Source organism: Chrysemys picta, chromosome 1 (assembly GCF_011386835.1).
Source record: "Chrysemys picta bellii isolate R12L10 chromosome 1, ASM1138683v2, whole genome shotgun sequence".
NCBI lineage: Eukaryota > Metazoa > Chordata > Testudines > Emydidae > Chrysemys > Chrysemys picta.
The window spans coordinates 179300856-179316697 of record NC_088791.1 but is presented as its reverse complement, the minus strand read 5'-3'; the positions used below and the strand labels follow the sequence as shown (position 1 = coordinate 179316697).

The 15842-nt window shown below is 39.3% G+C and overlaps 1 protein-coding gene across 5 annotated transcripts in view; it reads left to right on the top strand.

Annotated features, from left to right (window-relative positions):
* Window positions 1-15842, top strand: part of NRIP1 (nuclear receptor interacting protein 1) — a 150743-nt gene that overhangs the window by 54110 nt on the left and 80791 nt on the right. The window contains exon 3 of one of the 5 annotated variants that reach the window (XM_065575878.1): window positions 5157-8971. The exons of the other annotated variants lie outside the window; for them this stretch is intronic. The gene's annotated coding sequence lies outside the window, so the exon portion shown is untranslated. The remainder of the gene's footprint in view (window positions 1-5156; window positions 8972-15842) is intronic. 5 annotated transcript variants of the gene reach the window in all.

The window sequence follows — 15842 nt, the reverse complement described above, 5'->3', positions numbered from 1 at the left end:
GCACTGTGCTGATTGGGCTGCAAGCAGCTCGTGGACCGCGGGTTGAGAACCACTGGTGCAGACCCACGGGGCACAGTAGGGGCCATGATTCAAATCCTCTGTAATTTCTACTGACAGCCCCCAAGCTCCCCCAAAAAGGGTGAAGGGATGAGAGGCGACAAAAACACATGGATGTTATCAAAAGACTTTATAGCCTAGATAAATGGCTGGCTTTAAATTGTTATGCCAAAGTCCAAATTCTGCTGTTTCTATTAAAAATGCTTTTTCTTTTTCTGTCAATTTCAAATGGTTCACAACTATCTTTACAATGCTCTGTTTACTATAAAAAAAATCAGACTTAAAGAAGCAACAACAACTGACATTACCTCTATTGCTAAGGATTATGTGCATCCTCATAGTAGCTATTAAGTGTTTGTTAGAAGTTTGCGTTTCTTTTGGGCCACTGTAAAAGCTTTCTGTGCTCATGCAGTTAAATAAGCTTGGTCTCTTATCATCCTTCAGTCATTTTTGGAGGTGTTTTGATTCTATTGTCTGTAGTCACATAATTAGAAAAGCTGATATTTTTTTGTAAAGCAAACCCCAATTTATTAGACCATTGTCTGCATTGTGACTTTTAAAACCTGTGAAAGGATGTTTGATAGTGAGCAGCGTGATTTGTGTCTGTTGTCTTTGTGGAAGCCTCTAATATGCAGTGCTGAACTATGATAGTAAGAACAGTGTTTTGAGACTGTAGAGTGCAACAGGATCCATGCCATGGTCATAGTACAGTTTTAAAATTGTTCATTTTTTGATAAGGCTGATCTCTCAAAGGAGAGTATGTGCAGTGGCTTCCAAAGGGGGAACTTTAGCTTTTGTAGGCTTAATCTCGATATAACGCTGTCCCCGGGAGCCAAAAAAAATCTTACCGTGTTATAGGTGAAACCGCATTATATTGAACTTGCTTTGATCCACCAGAGTGCGCAGCCTCCCCCACCCCCCCACCCCCCCCGGTACACTGTTATACCGCGTTGTATCCGAATTTTTGTTATATCGGCTGCGTTATATCGGGGTAGAGGTGTAGTTGGTAGAGTTCCAATTGAGAGGAGGATAAATTGTGGTGAGAACTCCACAATCTCTATCTCCTTTTTTGTTAATAATGGGGGGGCAGTGGGGGGAGAGAAGGAGAAAGAGGGGGAGAGATGGGGGAAGGTGTGCGTATTATATACAACACACACAATCATCACTGTTTAAATAATGTTAAACGGTTGCAAAATCAAGAACTCGGCAACTAGAAAATGCCAGAATTAAGGATGGTGCATGGGCACACAATGATAGTCTTGCCTAATATCACAAAGCGGATCGAGGTGGGGAGAAGCACCATGGGTCAACAGAATCATACTTCCCAAACAAGGTGTTCCTCTGCAGAGACAAAGCATGACAAACTTTAGCCCCAGTGATAGATTGCCTGACTTGGTACATTTGTGATGTATGTGTAGATGGTTGAATTCCATGCATGTGGGTGTAGAGAGTGCCACACTCTTGGTAGGTGCTGTATGTCAGGCATTCCACCTCTCGTTTTCAGTTTTAAAGACATTCCAATTTAGGAAGTTCTCACTGGAGCACTGCAACTCCAGAATGAAGCTATTAACTTGCATTTTGTTTTCTGGCGCCTGCTTTTGGCATGACTACACTCTCTCTCAAACTTGGCAGCATCTATTGCCTGACTTAAAAGCTTTAATTGCGTCTTTAACTCACCCTGTTCAGCCAGGTCATTGCAACACATTTTTGTTTTGTTTTGAGGAGCTTCACAACACTTGATGATACTCGGGGAACTAGTGACATTTCTGCCTCCACTGTGTGGTTCAGTTACAGGAAGGAAAAATTTGGGAGGCCGCTTATGCAGTGAAATACGCTGCAGCATACTTCTAGTAAGTATAAAAGGCATCATAGTACTTTCTTCTAGAGGGACACATAATACATAGACTTAAGGGTTTCTCTCCTAGTCCCAACCTAATGAATGTTAAAATAGAAAGATTACTAAAAATTGCCATTGCAGGATTGTAGAAAACAATCCTGCAATGGCAGTGAGATAGACTTGATGACCCAGTAGTTCTTTTTCACCTCTATTTGCTGCCTGTACGTTCTTCTAATGCACAAAGGACACAGAAGGAGTTAATTAATGCAGAAATTCAATGGGCCTAATCCTTGGCTCTGGCCAAGCTGTGCTTTCTGCAGGGCCCCAAATGAGGAAGGGTTGCAAAGGCAATCCTATGCCACATTTATTCCCCAATCTGGCCACAGTCCAGTTCAGACGGTGTCACATGTCCTGGAAGTGCTCATGTTTTTGCCCAGCTGCCAGTGATCCCAAGGGGCTCCTCTGACAGCCATGAATATAGTGGCACTATAGCATCCCTCTGTGGTGATAAATATGAAGGAACTGTCACTAATTTATCTGAAAACAGACGGTTGAAGTAGGATGTTTTTGTGAGAAGAGTTGTCATTCACAGAAGTGACCAATTGAGCCCATTTTAGCGGTTGATGAGTAGTGCTGTAACAGTTGTGATATAATTCCCAAAGCAATATCATCCTTTCAGTAAACTTAAATATTTTCCTTTCTTGTCTATAGTAGAGCCAAGTACTTTAAAAGTCAATGTACAATAGCAGATTAAATTTAACTATAAGTGCATAGCCAGAGAAGAATTGGAACACCCTCTGCTGGCATTAATGGGCTCCTTTTCCAGTTCTCCTTCCCCAAGGACTTGTCTGGCCTATACATTGTAAATGTTAAAAGGCATTTCTAAAGTGTCATGGTGATTTCTCACAACTATGATGAGTCTGTTTTTAACCCAGCTTTACTTGTAGGAAATTAATAACAGTTTTATTGTTACTGTTGACCAGATCAGCCATTGTAATGTGAGATAGGGTATGTGGTTAAGCCATCTTTTCCCATTTACATACACCAAAACCCAGGTAGTTTTCTATCTACTAATACAGAAAGCTGTTTTTTTGTTTGTTTGTTTTTGTTTTGTTTTGTTGTGGATACCTGGAATATTTTTATTTCTTCAAATAAATGAAGTAGAGGGTTCTGTGTAGAAACACATCTCTGAATAATATGCTTCTTTTTAGTAAGAGTGTTGATGGTTTTTAAATGACACTGACATAAGAACATCGGAATGGCCGTACTGGGTCAGAGCAAAAGTCCATCCAGCCCAGTATCCTGTCTACTGACAGTGGCCAATGCCAGGTGCCCCAGAGGGAGTGAACCTAACAGGTGGTGATCAAGTGATCTCTCTCTTGCCATCCATCACCACCCTCTGACAAGCAGAGGCTAGGGACACCATTCCTTACACAGCCTGGCTAATAGCCATTAATGGATTTAACCTCCATGAATTTATCCAGTTTTTCTTTTAAACCCTGTTCTAGTCCTAGCCTTCACAACCTCCTCAAGTAAGGAGTTTCACAAGTTGACTGTGCACTGTGTGAAGAAGAACTTCCTTTTATTTGTTTTAAACCTGCTGCCCATTAATTTCATTTGGTGGCCCCTAGTTCTTATATTATGGGTATAAGTAAATAACTTTTCCTTATTCACTTTCTCCACACCACTCATGATTTTATATACCTCTATCATATCCCCCCTTAGTCTCCTCTTTTCCAAGCTGAAAAGTTCTAGCCTCTTTACTCTCTCCTCATATGGGACCCGTTCCAAACCCCTAATTATTTTAGTTGCCCTTCTATGAACCTTTTCTAATGCCAGTATATCTTTTTTGAGATGAGGCGACCACATCTATATGTAGTGTTCAAGATGTGGGCGTATAATGGATTTATATAAGGGCAATAAGATATTCTCCTTCTTATTCTCTATCCTCTTTTTAATTATTCCTAACATCCTGTTTGCTTTTTTGACTGCTGCTGCACACTGCGTGGATGTCTTCAGAGAACTATCCACGATGACTCCAAGATCTTTTTCCTGATTAGTTGTAGCTAAATTAGCCCCCATCATATTGTATGTATAGTTGGGGTTATTTTTCCCAATGTGCATTACTTTACATTTATCCACATTAAATTTCATTTGCCATGTTGTTGCCCAATCACTTAATTTTGTGAGATCTTTTTGAAATTCTTCACAGTTTGCTTTGTTCTTAACTATCTTGAGCAGTTTAGTATCATCTGCAAACGTTTCCACCTCAATTTTACCCCTTTCTCCAGATCATTTATGAATAAGCTGAATAGGATTGGTCCTAGGACTGACCCTTGGGGAACACCACTAGTTACCCCTCTCCATTCTGAAAATTTACCATTTATTCCTACCCTTTGTTCCCTGTCTTTTAACCAGTTCTCAATCCATGAAAGGATCTTCCCTCTTATCCCATGACAACTTTGGTGAGGAACCTTGTCAAAGGCTTTCTGGAAATCTAAGTACACTATGTCCACCGGATTCCCCTTGTCCAGTTGGTGAATACAACGCCTATTTGTCAACCAATTGAAGGAGCCATCAGCCAGATAGCCTGGTGAAACAGGCTGACAGAGTTCTTGTCCACTCCAAGTACACTTCCCATCTTTACCAGGCTTGTCACATGTAGACATCCCCTCTTTCAGTGATTCCTTACTACCTTGTAAGTCCTTAAGTCGTAATCCGCCTTTCCCTGTATGTACTCAAATCCACAAGGTGGCTGAGAAGAAAAACATTTTTATTGCGTGCAGTTCACCCTCCCTACCACCCACCTCCATCGTCCTTGTGGCAGGTGTTACCTTTTCCCACTATAAGAATCTGGCGACCCTATATAGTTATGAAGGGCCAGATTCTGTGAGATGCTGAGCACCCTCTGCTCCCATTGAATTCTCAGGATTGGGCCCAAAGAGAATAAGATTGTTACTGCAGTGTCCTGTAATATAATAGCAGCAGGAAAATAACATAGTTCAGGTTTAAGGAGGGGGGAAGGGAATGCTGTGTAGTGGGGTTGCTGAATATTCACTGTTAATAACAGTACCATCCTTCGTGCATGTTTGCTTACATAATTTTGAAGGAATGCAGCTGGTTAAACTGTGTGCATCTCCGTTGCTTATTAAACTGTCTCCAGAATGCCTACACTATGTTGCCTTCTGCATGAGAAGGGTTAAGAGGAGACAATATTCTGTCAAAGACCTTGTTTTTAATTTTGCCTCTCTCACTGGCACAGATCCGGCTAAGAGCAGCCCAGATTAGTACGGAAAACCTTTGAAGAGATTTAAGATGTCCTTCAGCCAGTTTGAAGGTTTTGTCTTGCAAATCCAGTACAAGGGCGCCTGCAGGCATCTCGACCCTTGCTGTGCTGCTGATGCAGCTCAAGGTCACACTAACCCGCCCTGTGACATTCAACAACAACAAAAAAAAATTATGCGGTGAAACTGCTTCAGCATTCAGCCAACCAACAACTTCCTCAGTTCCTCACTAAAGAAAGAAGTGTTTCTTTCTTTCTCTTTTTTTTGGCTGTGTGGATTTTTGCTGTAGGAAATAATCCAGGATTTCTGGTGTGTGTGATGACAAGGTCATTTCTTAATTAGAACACATGTAAAGAACAAAGCTAAATGGCTTCAAAACAGCTTTGTAGTTGATGGAGAGGATTTAAATTATTTAAAGAGATAGTCACCCAAGTATGATGGAAACTGAATTCTAAAGACATTAACTCTTTCACTGTGCTGCGATTTCCATATGTTACTCAAAAGGAAATGTCAAACTTCATGAGAAATATTCTAATTGCTATTAAATGAACATTTTCCATCTATTTAAAAATAGGACAACAATGTGCATATAACGATGATCTGTTTCTGAACTATAAAAGTCAGAGAGAACTTTTTTTTTCTTTTTACCCTGAAATACTACTCGGTGGCTATAGAGCAAAAGTATAAAACTTTGTTTCTGAAAGATCAGTGAATCATTCCTGCTGTTGTACTATTCTTTTAAGTGATTCTCACTGTATATATAAAAATGTTTGATTTTTGTGTTTTTAAACTGTTACCTTAAGACATTTGGACTAGTTCCCACACCACTGAAAAATATTATGAAGGAGAAGCCCTGTGGAAGATGTATTTGAGAGGAGGGAGAGAGTGCTCATTTGTAATATAAAAAAGGGCTAACTGCAGTTAAACTTAAAACACTCCCCCTCCCCCCCCCAATGCATAACATAAGATGTCTTGGAATAAGGATTTTTTTTTTTTTTGGCTTTTGTGTTTGGTCCAAAATATGTATGCAAAATACTGATTCAATATGGTTGTTAACAGTGTGCTGGGGTGCTTTATATTGGTCATCAATGCTTTTTTCTGTCCTTTTTCCCCCTCTCTTCCTCCCTTTCTTAACCCCCTACTTTTTTTCCTCTTGACCATAGGGTAGGAAATAGGTCAAAAGATAGCCCAAAATTTACTATAATGCTGTTGTGATAGACTTGACAGAGGAGGAGAAGGAAAGGTTGAGTATTAATGTCCTGTAGAGCCTGGCTTTCATGCACAGCTGTAAATTGCTGTCCTCTTAAACTGCAAAGTTAAGTTAGTTAAGCTGTTTACCAGCTTTTTAAAAAAAATTATTATTCATGAGGCAAGAAAATTTTTGCCAACAACATGGAGTAATGTGACTGATAGCATTCTTTGTGCTTATACACAGTTGCTGCCTCAAGGAGGACTGAAATAAGGAGAAATATTTCCCCCTTAATCTGAAGTGTAACACAGTTGTTGACACTTCAAATAGAGATTTAAGGGCTTTCAAATGTAAATGAAATAACACACATGATGGATTTATCATTTGAATTGATATTCTGGTCTTTCTGGACAAACCACCTCAATGTAGACTGTCAGATGCTGTGAACATTAAATGTCAGGTTGAAATTAACTATCTTAGTATAGACAAATTATGCTTGCTCTTGGTGGGGACCTCCCTTTGAGACAGGAAACTGAGCCTTTGCCCTGATAAAAGGGCAAGAGTAGGAAATGCAACTTCTTTTCTTCTTGGGCTCCCTCCCCTCCCCCACCGCATTCTGCACTTGCTCTCTGGCAGCAGGCGTGTAAGAATAAAATGATGGAGGAAAACAGACTCCATGCAAGAAAAATGGATAGAAGAAAACTGATACGCTGTGTAAAATCTGTACATTCTTGCCTTTGCCTGGGGTGTAGTATGCCCTTAACATTATGTGAGACCTAAACTCACCTGCTAGTAACTTCTAATTTACTGTCCTAATTCATCGATTTGTTATCACTAATTGTACTTCATTTACTTCTGTGTAGTTTCCAGTACCTAAAGGGTTGAAAGGTTGCTGTAATTGGCACCCGCAGCTGCTCTTTCTTTTGACAGGGAATAATTTTGCAGCCTATGCTTTGTGTGACAGCTGCCTAATTGGGCATTCTCCCCTTGTAGCAAGCCTGCCTCCTCCAGCCTCCCTGCTGACAAATGGTGGTGGATTATAGATGAGGACATGCTGACCCATTCGACCTTGCTGAGACTGCGGGGAGGGGCCTCCTGCTACTTGAGGGAAGCTTTGGGTCATTTAAAGGACAAGGTCATGAGCCAGGTGGGGAAATGACATGATATCACATGACAATAGCCTCATGACACGGTCAGTATGTCAAGGACAAACTCATCAGTATTGATTATGCTTCTCTTTTGTATCTCATTGAAGCCACTGATGCTTCAAAAGTATTTTGCTAATCTAAAGGTGGTAAAGTACCAAATGGTAACATCAGGGTTGTGTTTGAGTATTTTTTACATTTATTTCTTCTAAATACAGATCCCACAGGAGAAGCAATATTAGTTAAGTCCTGTCAATAATGATTTTATAGCAGTGGCCTTGATGTATTTTATAAATGTGCGTACATACTCGGTCTCACTTACTGTTAAAGAAATACCAAAAAGCAAATGCAGCTAGGCAAAATTAAAGGAGAAATAAACTGCTGTTAAATGTTAACATTTCTCTTCCCAGTCTTTGTATGGTGAAAATTCAATAATTTACAATGTGAGCATGTGTACCCCCACACGTTTATAATAAAAATATTTGTTTATATATGTGTGTTCATATCTTGTCGTGGTAAAATATTATAATAGTTTAAATGAAAGGAAGGAAAGTAAAATAAATGAATGTTTAAAGGAAAACTTTTAAAGTAGCTTTAGGGCTATTTGACTACGGTAATGCCATGCCCATTTTAAAGGAGTAATGCAATATCCAACTATGCCAGCCAACAAAAACCTATTAAATGATTTTGAAAATATATGTTGTGAGTACTGCTGACAATATTTGAGAGCATCTGGATGTTACTTTGCTATGCTAATAAACTTCAAGGTAACTGAACAGCTTGTTTGACTTTTGCAATGTTAGACAAAAGTGAAATGCTTATTCTTTCATAGATTGATTATGCTAAAAATTAAAGATAAATACTTTAAAAAGAAAATTCCCCCAAAGTACATTAAATGTGTGTTAAACTTCATGGCATAATTCCATTTTAGCTTCTTCAGAACAGTTTCCCATATACATTTTGTTTCTGAAACAGTCAGCCTTTCACTACAGAGAGCAGGGTTCACTAGTTCTCATTTCAAGGAAAGCAAAATTGTTGTTGGATGCTCCTATGTCTAAATCTCATCAGTTCACCAGGATGTAATTTTACTCCCTTGAGGTAAAAAGCCGTCAGTGGTAAAGTGTGATGAATTAGTTCACTCAAGTAGACGCGTCCGTGTGCGTGTTTAATTCTGACCTTGCTGTGCATGTGTTTAGCTTCTCTCAGTGCCTGAGTCAAGCCTGGTGGAGGTTTAATCCTGTGCCCTTGTACACGTATACTTGATTAGTAGTTGTGGTTATCTCAGCAGAAGACATTCCGCCCTCCTCCTTGTATTGGTCGGGACCCAGGCATTGGGGAGTCAATTCGAAGGAGAAAGAAAAGAGATTTTACATTAGCATTCTATGAAAGCCTTACTGTCTGCAGAACAAATTGATTGCTACAGTGTACCTGTGCTTGGCACTACTGCTGTGAAAGAAAGGTATGGTTGTAATCTGTTTTATTGTATTACATGTTGTGACACTCCAGGAATATTTAACGTTCAGCTCTTTCTTTGGCACATGTTGTAAGTTTAAGTAAAGAACAAGAAATGAATGAATGAAAGTTTGTGAGAGCATTGAGTCTGCAGCTTTGTTTACTACAATCAACTAAGCCGATTCTAATAAGACAAATTTGCTGTATACTTCACTGGTAACATAACCAGATTGATAACAAAAACCCACATATAGTGCTCAGTGACACAGATTTGTGTCACTGGTTGCAACATGCCTGCACAGATGCAATTCCAGGTTGAGGTTGTTTAATATCCAGATGAATGGGGAAAAATCTTACATGTGACTGTTGATTTGTTGTTCTACTTAACTGATGAGTATGGGTTTTTTCCCCCACTTTATTGAATTGGCCCACTGTATTGGTGCTGCAGAGAGAGGAAAAGCAAGAGGAATATATTATAGGGTATATAATACTGTTTAATATTATACTAGAACAAGGCTTAGGAAAAAATCTTGTGTAGTATTTGTGCTCTGTGGTTTATTTTCATTTGCATAGAAATGTGTACCCTTTCTTTAAAAATGTAGGTTAGTGCTGTTCTTTTGCTATGTCAGTTATAGACTTTACCTAGTTGACTCTCTGGGGCTTTTTTTTAAGATGCTGTGCTGATGTCAATTGTATGTTTGATGGGATGTGTAGAACAATCTGTTAATAAGATTCAGACTGCTTTATGTTGAGCTGTACTCAGTGCTCCATTCTTAACATTGCTGAAGTTATGTTAGTGATTGTTTGGATGTTTGCTTGTGGCCACATTTAAGGGCAGAAATTCTTTGTAATGCAAACAGTCTCAACCAATTAAGTTTAGGACAGGTGGAAGACTTGTCTAGGACATTTAAATCTTGATGTAAACCCAATCTAATAACTTGATGGGGAAATGAAAATCTATCTTTGCTGATTTGTTATCACTATATACAAGTTATCAGAGAGAGGCTTATAAAACTATCCCTCTACACGTTGTTCCAGTAGATGACAAGTAAACAGTCTGCTTTAAGGAAACCAGGGACCTAAAAGATGTCAAATGCTGAAGTATAGACATGCATTAAAATAGTTACTTTCATCATATGGCCTTGTAGATTTAAGATCTGCAGTATGTTTATACAAGAATATCCTTGATCTTATTATATTTTACAGCTTGCAAAGAGTGTGAACATAGCCTTATGGATATAAGTTATTTCTCATATAGACCCTTTGAAAACTATAAATTTCTTCAAGAGGCATACACCTAGGGGGCAGTGTGATGTGATAGTTTGTATTTAAGTAATATATAATGAAATTAAAACTATTTAGTCTAAACTCATTTATGCAAGGAAAGTACTCTGTGAATGGGATGTTCTCTTTCCCAGTACCTTTTGTAGTCAATTTAAAGCAAATAAAAAACATGTTTCGTAATACAATAAAAACAATTACACAGGTTCTTTACAGTCAAACTATAAGTTAAAAGAAACTGACCAAATTTAACAAGACTTTTAAAATCAATATTTAATTACTACAACACCATAGAATTAGTTAATTCTCACTTAAAATTTATTCCATTCTGCAATGACTCTTAGCAATTTTTAACCAGTTATTGAAAAGCTGTTTTGTTTTGAGTTCGGAGGGATACATTTCTTAGACAAATACAGGGCAATAATACAGTATTTCAATGCAAATAACTTTCCTTCATAAATAATTCAACCTATGACTTTAAATAAATGATTAGAGGAAAAGAAAATGTCAGATTCAAACCATGTCAGGCCTTGAAAATACTCTACCAGCAAAGATTTTTTGTGACTATTCCAAATATATATAATATCTTTTTGGATAAGCACTACTTTTAGTATAGTATATAGTCTGTGTGCAAGAGGAAGGAAGATTTATTTTATTTTGTTTTTTAAAGGCAAAAGCTTCCTTAGTGTTTATCACTTTTTATGTTAAATGAACTGTCATGGGATCCAGAACAATCTGTATGCTTAGGATGGTGTGTGGATTTGTTTTTTAATTGGAATGTAGGATTACATCTATAGAATTAAACTTTTGATGCGCAATATAATATGTTAATATGTTTGAAAACTATTTCCTTTTGCTGTCAATGTGGTGGGAAAACTTGGCCTGAAATGGATTTTGTGACTGTAATGCATTTGGGTTTTTTAAATTGCTGAACTTTCTGACTTTACAGATTGCCAAGATTAGTAGTCAGTCCAGTGTGGACCTATCTAGTATAGCCTCCCCTTCAGATACATAAAGGTATCTTTTAAAAATATGCAGTTGCCTGTCAAGACAGTATTAAATAATGGAAATGGAAGGGAGAGGTTTACAGTTCATGCATCTTCCAACGGGTGTTATGCATGCCCAGGTCAAGATGGTGAAACTTCTGTTCCCCATTTCCATCCCCTTCCCTTCTGTTACCATGTTTCAGCATAAGGAACAGAGGAAGTTGACCTGTTGCATAACTTTCCTAAGCAAACAGAAATGTGTGCAAACAATTAATATAATCTTGTGATTGGGTCTGTAGCAGCTCAATTCACATTAATGCTAGAGGCAATTGTGTAATTAATGTCCCCATGTATTCAACTGAGACTATTGCTAAACCTCTTTGGTGGAATTGTTGCATCTATTATGCTGGGTAATTCTCCCTGAAAACTACAAGTATTGCTAATATTCTCTATTTTGAAACCTAGGGCCAGATTTTTAAAGTATGTAGGTGCCTAACTCCCACTGAAATTAATTCTGTTATTGTTTGCCTTATTTAAAATTGTTGTTGACTGCTGTGTCCATTCTGAATTAACAAACTTTAGTTTAAGCATAAAATTTATCAAATTTGATCATGCAGTATGATTTGAAGGGTGGGGAGCAAGCCGCTGGGGTCATCTCTCATTTTATGGACTTCATCTACACTAAGAAATTTTGTTTGCTTATCTGCAGGCTTTAGAGTTGCCAATTTTGGTAGAACATATTCCTGTAGGTTTCATCACATGACATAATCTTTAATTAAACATTAATCTTAAATTCCTGGAGACTCCAGGACAATCCTGGAGAGTTGGCAGCCATAGCAGGCTTTCATGACATAGTGGTAAAAACAACTGAGCTTTGTCTACACTTGTAGTTCCAGTGTTGCTCCACAGCTAAAAATGAGAAATTTTCTAGTCTAGACAAGGCCACATTGTGTAAATGGCCACAGACACCTATGCTTGTATTTTTCTTTGTTTATGTATTCTTATGAAAGCATTTGCAAATCTAGAAATTGTTTATTCTCTAAGTAGTAATTTTGGTGCTTAAAGAATGCAAAAGTTCCAAACTATAATTTTTTTCTTCACTCTCGATGAGCTTTTCTTCAATTTGAGCCATAGTAAGTAATGATCAATAGCAGAACCAAAGTCTGTGGTTTTCTTCCCCTTCTCCCCTCCCCTTCCGAAGTTTCTTCTGGTATTTGCTTTTTTAAAAACCAGTGGTGTGCACTTTCTAAATGTTTTTTCTTTCATTAAAGTGATAAAAGCCATGTAAGGGGCCTACAAATTCTACTTGTAAAGGGGTCCGGCAACAGAGACATTAAAACACTCTTCAGAAAATGCCACATTTTTTCAAGACCAAACAAGAATGTTTGTGTCTTTGAAGCTTGTCTTACCAATTTCTTTAGTCATAGGTGAAGTTTTGCTAGAGCAGGGGTTGGCAACGTTCGGCACATGGTTTGCCAGGGTAAGCACCCTGGCGGGCCGGGCCAGTTTTATTTACCTGCTGACGCAGCAGGTTCGGCCGATCGCGGCCCCCACTGGCCGCGGTTCGCCGTCCCGGGCCAATGGGGGCGGCGAGAAGCGGCGCGGGTGAGTGATGTGCTGGCCGCGGCTTCTAGCCGCCCCTATTGGCCCGGGACGGCAAACCGCGGCCAGAGGGGGCCGCGATTGGCCGAACCTGATGCGTCAGCAGGTAAATAAAACTGGCCCGGCCCGCCAGGGTGCTTACCCTGGCGAGCCGCATGCCAAACGTTGCCGACCCCTGTGCTAGAGTTAAATAATAAATCCTCATTAGAAAAAGTTAATATTGTTTGATTATCCCGATACCCATGGGATGATTAATTTCTGAAGGTTAGATTCTGCTGCCCGGTCACAGAATAGTATCTTTTATTTATTTATTTGTTTATTTATTTATTTCCCCCCCCCCCCCCCCCCCCTTGAGATCAGCCCCAGTGAAATCAATGGGCTCCTTACAGAGTAAGATACAACTTGGTGTGAGGAAGTGTTCCAAAACCTGGATCTGAATTAGCGAAGCTGTTAAATGTGAAGGAAAAAAATCAGGCAGCCTTATCTGGCTTCTTCAGCTCAAATCCCTTTCCACTATGGCCCATCAAGGCCTCCCTCTTCCTCCAGCACCCACCCCCTATCTGTTTCTCCTCTGCCCAATCAAGCCACTCACAGAAGCACTCCAGGTGACCCAGACCAAGTGGCGAGCAGACGCCTTATGACCAATTTCCAAAAAATGGATTTTTGTGGGAGAGAGCAACAAGTAACGTGTGTGAGAGAGAGATTTATTCCAAAACTACAGGGATTCATTGTGCTCATTTAGAAATTAGTCTGTATTGATAAGTAGTTCAGTAGGACTATGTGGAGAAAGACAGTAGAACAAAGACTAGCTGCAAAATTCTGTCTTTTGAAGCTGTACTGCAGTCCCGTCAGCTCTCACAAGCTAAGAAGGCTTGGGCCAGGTCATTACATGGCACTGCTGAGCCAGGGTGGGAGAATCTCTGAGAAAAATCAGGGTGCTGCAGGAAGTAGTGTCAGTGTCCCAGGTTATGGCCAATTCAATATTGGGCCAGTTGTCCTGCTTAGAGTTGTGCAGTATTCTATTGCTGCATATGCTATCTGATGTAAAACCTAGATCTTGACTATATTTGATCATTAAAGACCTCCCATTGTTTTTTGTCAGATAGGGGTATTTACTATGAAGTCCTGGGTATATTCCAAGTCATGTAACTGCAGTCTGCCTCTGCAATCCTGGTTAGATGAGATGATAAACTGTTATTCACTATTTTCTGATACTAGACAGATGTTACGTGTTCACCCTGTATGCACCTATCAGTGGGGAGGAAGGATTGTCTTGTAATTAAAGTGCTTGACTGAAACTCAGTAGATCTGTGTTCAGTTCCCAAGTCTGCTACAGAGTTCATGGGTGACTTTGGGCTGGTCATTTAATCTTCCTATATCTCAGTTCCCCATCGGTAAAGTGGAGATAATAGCACTTCCCTACCTCAAAGGGTAGTTGTGGTGATATGTTCAGTTATGTTTGTGAAGCACTCTGCTGCTGCTTTGAGGGCCAGGTGTGTAGCTATTACTGTTTTTTTGGTTTATTGGTAGTATCTGGAGGCACCAATCAGGGATCAAGCCCAGACTGTCAGGCTCTGCACAAATAAATAACAAAAAGACATTCCCTTCCTCACAGAGCCTACAATTCAAATATATGATGAAAAATAACCAGCTAATACAACACGGAGATGGTGATGCACAAGATAAGAGTAAAACAATTGTGATCAGTGTCATAAGCAACGATCACAGCAGGGTTGTTTGGGGTTTTGTTTTTGATTTGCTTTTGCAGAGAGAGAGACATACTGTATTATCATCAAAATCTTTTTCTCATAATTAGGTGAAGTGATGCCCTAAAGCCTTAAGTGGAGGAAAGTAACATCTCTTTTCATGCCTCTTGTACCTTCAGTTGAAGAAAAGTAGACTGCTAAGAATGTTCGAGTTAATCTAGAGAATTTTTCTCTGTGTTTGTGTTTACTCCTGTGGCTATCATTTGGCAAAGAAAATAATTTCATGGAAGAGTAGCTGGGAACTGCACTGGATGAACATTTATTGTAAGTAGCAAGTAGAGGCTATCATGTAGAGTTGAATTTCCTTCTGTGTCCCACCACTGGATAACTTGAGAATAATGGAATCTCTTATTTACAGTTCTGTACTTACATGTGCAGTTTCTCTGGTTGTCATCTGAGATGTATCATTGAGATGAAAGGTGGCTGAACCAACTTCACATGAAAAAACTAACTAGATAAAATTTGATCAAAATGGGCAGCAACTAATCACACAGTAGAGGAGAGAAGGAAAGGATTTACTGAAGAAGGGATTTATTGGCATCACTAGATTTGTACAATGCTTATTTGCACATCCCAGTGCATCAGTTTTATCATTCTTAGGGTTTGTGCTGGGAAGACTAACTTGAGTACTGCTTCTTTTCTTTTGATCATTCCTTGCTATTCATGGCCACTACATATTACTGGACCCAGCAGGTGGCTCATTTGTCCAGATGCGTTGGAACATTTTATCTATCCTCACCATCAATGAAATCCTCTTTACAATAGTGGAGAAGGGAATCCTATATTATGAAGAGAGAGCCCCCAAACCATGCTGTTATTTCCTTATAACATCAACAAACCCTTCTTGAATATCTCTATTGTAGTGCATCAGTTTCAGGTTTCTTGTCCTGGTTTACAGTATAAACTCTACATAATTTTGCTTCCACTTATGTCTTTGCCCTCACATTCCACATGCTTCTTGCTGCTCCTATCTTTCTCTCCTTCCCCCACTCATGACTTCATGCTCTTTATCACACTTTTCCATACATGTGGAATAGTATCTCTTCTCTTCTCTTCTAGCACCTTCTTTCTTCCTTCAAATGCCTCTTTGAAACCTATCATGTAAGGAAAACCCTCCTCCCATCTTCCCTACTACCAGACTGTTTATTTCCTGAACTGTTGTCCCCATGTCTTGTCTTAGTTTGTAAGCTCTTTGGAGCTGGAGACATATGTGTGTTCTGTAATGTGCTGTGTAAATGTATGG